This window comes from Nicotiana tabacum, chromosome 2, assembly GCF_000715075.1.
Source record: "Nicotiana tabacum cultivar K326 chromosome 2, ASM71507v2, whole genome shotgun sequence".
In the NCBI taxonomy this organism is placed as follows: domain Eukaryota; kingdom Viridiplantae; phylum Streptophyta; class Magnoliopsida; order Solanales; family Solanaceae; genus Nicotiana; species Nicotiana tabacum.
The window spans coordinates 47,360,613-47,370,044 of NC_134081.1; the positions used below are offsets into that span (position 1 = coordinate 47,360,613).

At 39.8% G+C, this 9,432-nt stretch overlaps 1 long non-coding RNA gene across 1 annotated transcript; it reads right to left on the reverse strand.

The window, feature by feature from the left end:
* Positions 1 to 2,565: 2,565 nt before the first annotated feature.
* On the reverse strand, positions 2,566 to 8,934 carry LOC142170703 (uncharacterized). The gene is made up of 4 exons (XR_012700089.1): positions 6,927 to 8,934; positions 6,493 to 6,580; positions 3,635 to 3,703; positions 2,566 to 2,927 (listed from the first exon to the last, which is right to left on the reverse strand). It is a non-coding gene; the product is annotated as an uncharacterized LOC142170703 (long non-coding RNA).
* Positions 8,935 to 9,432: the final 498 nt, after the last annotated feature.

Here is a 9,432-nt window from a genome sequence, read left to right on the forward strand (position 1 = left end):
AGCTTCTTGTATATATATATATATATATATATATATATATAATAGCTTCTTAATTTTCAGGCGCTCTCCTAAACAATGGGCATTTCATTTCAAAGCCAAATTTCCAGGCGCCCTCCTGAACAATGGGAATTTTATTTCAAGTTCAAATTTTACAGGTACCCACCTTCTAATATGAGTATCTTAGATTTAAACGCACTGATATCGCTTCGGACCGGTACATAGCCCGAATTTCTTTTTACCTTCAAGTGCTCCGATATCGCTTTGGACTGGTACACAACCGAGATTTTCTTCAATAATCCAAGTGCTCCGATCACTTCGGACAGGTACACAGCCCAGATTTCCTTCAAAAATCCAAAATGCTCAGATATCGCTTCTGACCGATATCTAGCCTGGATCTCTTTCGAATTAGATTTCCAACATGGGACCCTATTTTATTCAACAATCACATATCCATCTTCGCAAGCCAAACATAATCATAGTCCACACATCGTCAACTTTGCTGATCAAAGACGCGACACAATGTGGAATTATCTTCTATCAATAAACTGTGGAAGATTTTGAGGACGAACGTCGAGCTTTCCAATAGAATCAATAACATGTCCCCAAGAATCATTCATACGTCCCATTGACATGGGATGGTCAAAATAAAACACCCAGTGTCATCACAGCTTGACGCTGGGGCAACTTTCAAAATCAAAACAAAATTAAATCACCTCATCGCTTTCTTGAACTACAATCGGCCTGATTCTCATTATATCCGAGATATGTAGGAAAACTCAACACAAAGCCCGGCCGCATCCACTTCAAAGTCCATTCAATCAATCCATCCAATATCCACATCCACGTCCCAGTGTTATCAAAGTCCAACATTGCGGTAATCTTGGAAGCAATGTCGAGATCACACAAACCTTTTCGTCCTCGAACAATTGTCTTCCACTGCATGAGGCTACAATTCATAAGTAGCACTCAAATGCATTTCAGAACTACACGCGACCTGATTCTTGTGTAACCCGAGAAATGTAGGCAACTCAGATACTAGAGTTCGGTCACAATCTTCAATACCTCCTCATTTCCCACTCTGTTATGTCGGGTCAAATTGAGTATGATGTCAATTTCTTTACTCGGAGACTCTTACATCATCTTCGGTCAAAGAGGGGCAGTTGTTGTTACTCAATTTTGATCCTCCGTATTTAAAAATTAACTTCAGCACACTTCCTAGTAAAAATGACAAAAATGTAGTTTTTTGCACATTATATAGCTTTAATGCAATTTACTGATAATTATTCATATTTTTACAAGATATGGGAATTTTTATCATTTTATTGCAAATAGTTAAATACTACCATTTTTGTAATTCTAAATTTTAAGCAATTTATTGACTTGTCATATTTTTCAAATATTGGGATATTCTATCAATTTATTATCTTTTCAAAAAATAAATAATAATTACTACAATATTATTATAGTAGTCGACATTTAATAAATACTACGCGTAATAATTTTGTTAAATAATTATTTTCTAATTTATAGCACAATCTAGACTTTTCTTTTGTTTTGACCACATATTTTCTATCATTTTACATTTATCTTTTACTAAAAAAGAGGACCACATATTTAGTTTACACATTTTTATTTTATATTTTTATTAGTTAAATTTTGTCTAAATAAGAGGGCAAAACCCTAAAACTCTAACTCTCCCCTCTCATTCTTACACCCTCTCAATCGCACACCCCAAAAAATCTCTCGTTCTCTCTTCTTTGAGAGACATAGCCAGCTCCAGTCCCCTCTTAGGCCGCCACATCCTTCTCCGGCGAGCTGGCTGGCTGATGGCCATGCCCACGTTCCCACAACCCTCTATCTCCTCTCCAATAGCAATAAACGGCAAGCAACAGAGAAGTGCAGATCTGGCCGGAGAAAGAACAAACTCTGGCAACCACCACTGGTTGGAGTAGCGAGCCCAACGACCTCCCCTCTCTCATACTCTGTTCTTCTCCCTTTTCTCACCCTTTGCACCACGGTCACGCCGCCGCCGGAGGTGATGACCGGCCTGGTGGCAACCTCCCATATTCGGCTCGACCATCTGTCATGACCCATAATCCAACTAGTCGTGATGGAACCTAACCCAACCCGTTACGTAAGCCAACTAACAATGAGCCAGTTCAAATGATATTTATTAAGAGAAGGAATGATTATACAACTAAACTATTATACAAAGAATTCCCAAGGACTGGTAGTACAAATCATGAGCTTCTAAGATATGGAGTTTACAAAGCAGGTTTGAAATAAAATACACCATCTGTTTGAAATATACATGAACAGATCTGTAATACTAAAGCTACCAAGATCAAGACGTAGCTATGACTGGAATGCAGGTACATCTTCAGATCCAGCTCCCGCTGTACATAGCTACATCAGCATCCGACATCTGCACGCAAGGTGTAGAAGTGTAGTATGAGTACAACCGACTCCATGTACTCAATAAGTAACAAACCTAACCTTAGGGTGAAAGTAGTGACGAGCTGAAACAAAGGTCAGCGTATAACACCAATAACCAGCAACAATTGTCGTGACGGCACCTAGTGTCTACGGCTAGGTAAGCCTAACACTTTGCGGAAATGAAACAAAAGCATGAACATTAACTACTAACAGTAACAAATATCTAATAAGCAACTAATTGCCACTCGGCATATACCATTATCACCTCTGAAAAAGTACAAAAAGCATTCCCAAAACCCGGAAACCCGCAAGTCACAAGCTGCTAAGAAGTCTTAACTGTTCTATACATCTTTTCTACAGATAGAGGAAAAATGTACATAGGGGGATAGAGGGGGACTCCGAGGATCTGCGGGCTCGAGCATATGTACCTTGAAGTCTCCAACAAAGCAGCAACTGCAACTAGTGATGAGGCTGGTAAGATAAACCTAGATCTGCACACGAAAAATATGTGCAGTAAAGGACGTGAGTACACCATAACGGTACCCAGTAAGTGCCAAGTCTAACCTCGGTCGAGTAGCGACGAGATCAGGTCAGGGACCTACTAGTATAAATATAATGAAATAAGACAAAATGAAATATCACAGTAAAAATAAATACGAAAATCTAACAGGACTAGAATCAATGAAAGTCAACAGCTCAGAACACAGTGATAACAACAGGGGATCTCCCGAGATACCATCTCGTAGTCCCAAACATAAATGTTCAGGGGGAATCTCCTAGAAAATTATTTCGTAGTCCCAAAGTAAATATGCAGTACAGGGAGATCTCCCGGAATACCATTCTGTAGTCCCAAAGTAAATATGCAGTGGAACGAATCGAAATAACAGTTACAACAAGAAATCTTACAGTTTAGACTAAGTTCAAGTCAAGGAAAACAGGAGATTTCACTAAACATGCTGCACAGAGTTCAAATAGGCAATTAAACAAGTAGGCATGCTATTCTAGCCTAAACATGATAGTTACATATGCTAGTGTGTTTCAAATAAGGAGAAAGCAAGTTATGACTTAGTTAAAAATGGAGTTTTACAACAAATAGCACGTGTTCGTACTCGTCCCCTCACGTACACGGCGCTCACATATCAAACAGTAGCAAATCCTAAGGGGAATTCCCCCACGCAAGGTTAGGCAAGCCACTTACCTCGAACCAAGCTCAATCAATCAGTCACAATGCCTTTCCCACAAATATCCGGCTCCGAGTGGCCCAAATCTAGAAAAAATCAATTACATAACATAAATATAGCTACAAGAAATTAATCTAGCTAACGAAATCAAAGCTACAACAAGAAATTAGAAAAACGCCCAAAAAGTCTCCCCGGGCCCACGTCTCGAAATTGGGTAAAAGTCACAAAATACAATCACTCATTCACTCACGAGTCTAACCATACCAAATTCACTCAAATTCGATACCAAAATCTCGATCAAAACCCCAAAATTTGGTCTAAGAACTTTTCTCAATTTTTCCAATTTTTCACCCCAAATCCGAAATTAAATGATAAAATTAATGATAGATTAGTGGGTTATAACCATAAACGAGTTAGGAATCATTACCCAATGATATGAACTCAAAACCCTCATTTTTGAACTTTAAATTCTGGCAAGGTATGCCCTACTTCGCGAACGCGGTCAAAGCCTCGCGTTCGCGAAGCACAAGCTGCTTCAGACCAAAAATATTCTCATCGTGAACGCGATGCACTGGTCGCGAACGCGAAGCTCAACTAGCCTGACCCAACGTGAATGCGGGACACTCATCGCAAACGCGCAGGCTAACACGCCTGGAACCCATCTGACCGTTGACTCTACGCGAACGCGGGAACGACATCGCGAACATGAAGAACAACTCAGCTGCCTTTCCCAGATGCTCTATGCGATCGCGAGACCTCTCTCGCAAACGCGATGAATGATTGTCTGCAACAAAAACACCAGAAATTTGCTATCTTTCAAGTCCAAAAACTAGTCCGTTAAGCACCCGAAACTCACCCGAAGCCCCCGGAACCTCAACCAAACATACTAACCAATCTTAAAATACCATACAAACTTAGTCGAGCCCTCAAATCACATCAAACAACGCTTAAATCACGAATCACCCTCCAATTCAAACTTAGAGAACTTGAAACTTCAAAAATTCTACACCCGATGCCGAAACCTATCAAACCACATCTGATTGACCCCAAATTGTGCACACAAGTCATAATCAACACTACGGACCTACTCCAACTTCCGGAATCGGACTCCGACCCCGAGATCAAAATTTTCACTACCGGTCCAAAATTCTAAAAATTCGACTTTCACCAATTCAAGCCTAAATAAGCTACGGACCTCCAAAACACAATCTGGACACACCCCTAAGTCCAAAATCACCTAACAGAGCTAACAGAACAAACATAAGTCCATTTCGGAGTCATCTTCACACAGTTCTAACTACGGTGCCAATCCTAAGGCTTAAACCTCCATTTAGGGACTAAGTGTCCCAAACACTTCCAAAAACCAAAATGAAACATACCGGCAAGTCACAATAGCAGAAAAAGATACGGGGGAAGCAATTAAATAGGGGATCGGAGCTATAACTCTCAAGATGACCGGCCGGGTCGTCACAGGGTCAGGGTCCAACTCCAATAACCAGCAACAATTCATAACAATATAATAAAGATGGTACAAGAAATAACTTAGCTGGTTCACAGTTACGGATATTAGGCATGCTTTTCAAGTATAACAATAGACCCCAGATCTTTCACCGAAAACCTCAAAAATATATGAATAAGTTTGAAAACTGTGATTTTCCAAAAAACCTTTCAACAATAAATCAGATGTTTCATATTCAGATAGAAAGAGGAGAATACATATCTATTCATACATGTCAATATACAGGTGAAATCATGAATGTCACCAATACCGGTTAGCATGAGGAAATGCATCTATATGCATGTATCTCGAGTACGTATGTCAAATGCAATGCATCTCAATGATAAACTCATGTACTCACACTCTCAGAGTACTAAATCTCACTATCTCGTATTCTCTCTCACCATGCTCAATACTCAGCACGCTTCCATCATGAATCAATAATACCTGCTGCGGTGTGCAGACCGATTCACATATAGCCATAAGGCATGTTGCGGCGTGCAACCCGATCCACATATAGCCATAAGGCATGATGCGGCATGCAAACTGATGCACAAATCTCACTCATAACACGGCTCTCATGCCCCAACTTAGTCATCAATCTCTAGTCTCTAGCTTGTTGCGGCGTGCAACCCGATCCACATATATATAGCCATAAGGCTTGTTGCGACGTCGCAACGAGCCTTATGGCTATATGTATATGGATCAGGTTGCACGCCGCAACAAGCCTTATAGCTATATATATGTGGATCGGGTTGCACGCCGCAACAAGCCTTATGGCTATATATATGTAAATGGATCGGATTGCACGCCGCAACAAACCTTATGGCTATATATATGTGTGGATCGGGTTGCACGCCGCAACAAGCCTTATGGCTATATATATATATATATATATATATATATACACACACACAGCAAAGTACTCAAGCGCCAACTCAGTCACCAATCTCTCCAGCCTCTCGAGCTCACAACGCTCATACTAAGCAGCACTAATTGATGATATGAGATGTGACAATATACAATAATAGTGACTGAGATATGATATGAAATGATTAATGCGACTGAGTACATAACTGCAAATTAACCAAATAACTCAACAACGAAAAACGACCATTGTGGGTCCCAATAGTGCTAGCATATAGCTTAAATATGATTTCTAGCATAAATTACAGCTCAAGTGCTCTAACACATAGTGTACAGTAAAAATGTTCAGATAAGATGGCTACACAGTTCCATGGAATCGACTAAATCACAATTCATACGGTGCACACCCACACGCCCGTCACCTAGCATGCACGTCACATCAACATCAATCACATAACACGTAATTCAGGGTTTTATACCCTCAACACCAAGTTTAGAAGTGTTACTTACCTCGAACAAGCCAAATTCAATACCGAGCAAGCCAAGCAATGCTCCAAAAATGCTCTTCCCCTCGTACCGACCTCTGAACGGCTCGAAACTAGCCAAAAGCAACTCAAATATATCAAATAATGCCAAAGAAAACAAACCCATTTGATAAAGGTCGAATCTTTAATCAAAAGCCCAAAATCAACCCAAAAGTCCAACCCGGGACCGCACCTCAGAACTCGATGAAACTTATAATATCCGGCAACCCATTCAATTACGAGTCCAACCATACTAGTTTTACCTAAATCCAACTCTGAATCGATGTTCAAAACTCAAAAACTCACTCTATAAAACATTAGGCTAAAACCCCCAATTTATCTTTAAAAATTCATAATCCAATTACTAAAAACGAAGATAGAATCACGAAATATAATCAAAACTGAATTAAGAACATTTACCCCAATTCGTGTGGTGAAATTCCCCTCCTTGATCGCCCAACCGGGCTTCAAAATCCCAAAATGAGTAAAAAGTCGAACCCACGAACATGAAGGATCTGTCCAGGTCTCATCGCACCTGCAACAACAGGCTCCACTCCTGCGCAATCGTAGGTGCGAACCAGCTTCATGCACCCGCGCTGCCTCACGCTTCTGTGCCCATTTTCCCCACATTTGCGAAGTCGCAGATGCGACTCAAATTCCGCACATGCGATGGCTCAAAGCCCAGTCCTCTTTCGCTTATGCGATGACACTGCCGCTTTTGCGGCTCTGCACCTGTGCCCAAAGCTCCGCAGGTGCGGTCACACCAGAACCTCAGCTAAACCAGCCTCATCCAAAATTTCAAAAATAATCTGAACCTCGTCCAAAACTCACTCGACCCCTTGGGACCCCGTCTGAATATACCAACATGATCCATAACATAACACGAAACTACTCGAGGTCTCAAGTCACACATAACAATATCGAAATGATTAATCGCACCTCAAATCAATCTTAAATGAACTTTCAACTTTCAACTTCCAAACTTACGTCGAAACATATCAAATCAACCCAGAATGAACTCAAATTTTGTACACAAGTCCCAAATGACATAACGAAGCTATTCCAATTCCCGGAATCACAATCTGAATCCGATTTCCACAAGGTCAACTCTCGGTAAAATTTATGAACTTTCCAATCCTTCAAATTTCCAATTTTCGCCAATTAGTGCCGAATTCTTCTAGAAATATCCAAATGCAAATACCGGCATGTGCCCAAGTCCAAAATCGCCATCCAGACCTAACAGAACCATCAAAACTCCGTTCCGGGGTCAAATTCACCAAAATCAAACTTGGTCAACTCTTCCAACTTAATGCTTCAACGATGAAATTCATTCTTCCAAATCAAACTCCGGATCACCTGAAAACCAAAACCGACGATACACACCAGTCATAATATATCATACGGAGCTACTCATATCCCCAAACTACCGAGCGAAATGCAAATGCTCAAAACGACCGATCGGGTCGTTACACCATCTATCCCCCACTTCAATGCTTCGCCGGCAATAGTTCGGTAGCCATGGCTGAGCACCATCGACAAACCCATTGTTTCATTATTTTTATTGTATTGTTTTCACTTTATTCTTTCTTTTATTGGAAAACAGACCTAAAAGAAACTTGAATCTTGGCTGAAAACCCTTAAACCCAGCCGGAAATGGCATTTTTCGGCAGAACCCTTTTTTCTCCGTCCTTTTGTTTTGTTTTGTTTATTTGTGTACTTTAATATGTAAAACTAAATTAAAAAAATGGTGTTTGCTGGTTGGACCATGGCAGATCTAGCCGGATCTAATTTTTTCCACTGACCTTGAGTATTTCTCTGGCAAGCATTTCTCGTTTCTGTTTATCACCATCTCAAGTGATAATTCGTTTGGTATAGTATTGTGCTGCTATCTTGAGTTTGGAACTGATTAGACTTGATTTTCTCGGCTATAGTCGGCGACTAGAAATTGCTGCTATATTTCTCTGTCATGGAATCTCTAACTTTATGTTTGTTGCATTTTATCACCATTCCAGGAGCTTTTTTGTTTGTATTGCTGCTCTAAAACTTTTTATGAGTTTCGTTGACTTTGTTACTAATTGTTGCTGAAATTTGGGTGAGACGAGATCCCCAGTTGGTCGCTTATCCATCCTCACTGCTGCTTGTTCCATCTTGATTTTGCATAGCTGCTTATGCTATGGGGTTCCTGCCCGTGTCGACTTAATTATGCTTTCGACCATTTTTTGGACTACTAATGTATACAAATTATTTCTCTATTTGTTTCTTTGATGATTGTACAGATTTGACATATTGAAAAGGAACATGCCGATGAGAATAAAATTTTTGAGGTCTTGTGATGATTTTTGATTGATAAAGGACAAGATACTATACCGTCCCTCGGATCCACAACAAATATATTTATGAGGCGATGACTGAAGCCAAAGAAAAATAAAAGACGAGAATGTGAATATCCCTGCTTCAGAAGGCAACACGGTTGGCCATCGGAGTTGCAACCCAGTCGGTGTTCGCATTCTAATGTCTTATTGCTATACGCATACACCATCCGAGCCTCCAAAAATATGTTGAAATCATTTTCAAAAAATAATTTTTTAAAAACATTTTCTAAAATAATTTTCCAAAAAAACATTTTAAATCATTTTCAAAAGGAAGAAATAATTTTCTAAAACATTTTTAAATTAAAAAATATTTCAGAAAAAAAAAATAACTTTAGTAACTTATTTCTACATCATACTAGCTTACTAACATTTTCTTCTTTGTCTGCGAGGTACTTAAATCGGAAGTTGCTTTCCGAAGATGATGCTCAGGTTGGCTTGATATCCCTTCCAAAATTTCCGCTTCGTTATTATACTATCATGCATCTCAAAATAATCTATTTACAAGTCATCCTTGACTATTTCACTTCGAGTGGGCATGCTTGTAAAATATAGTT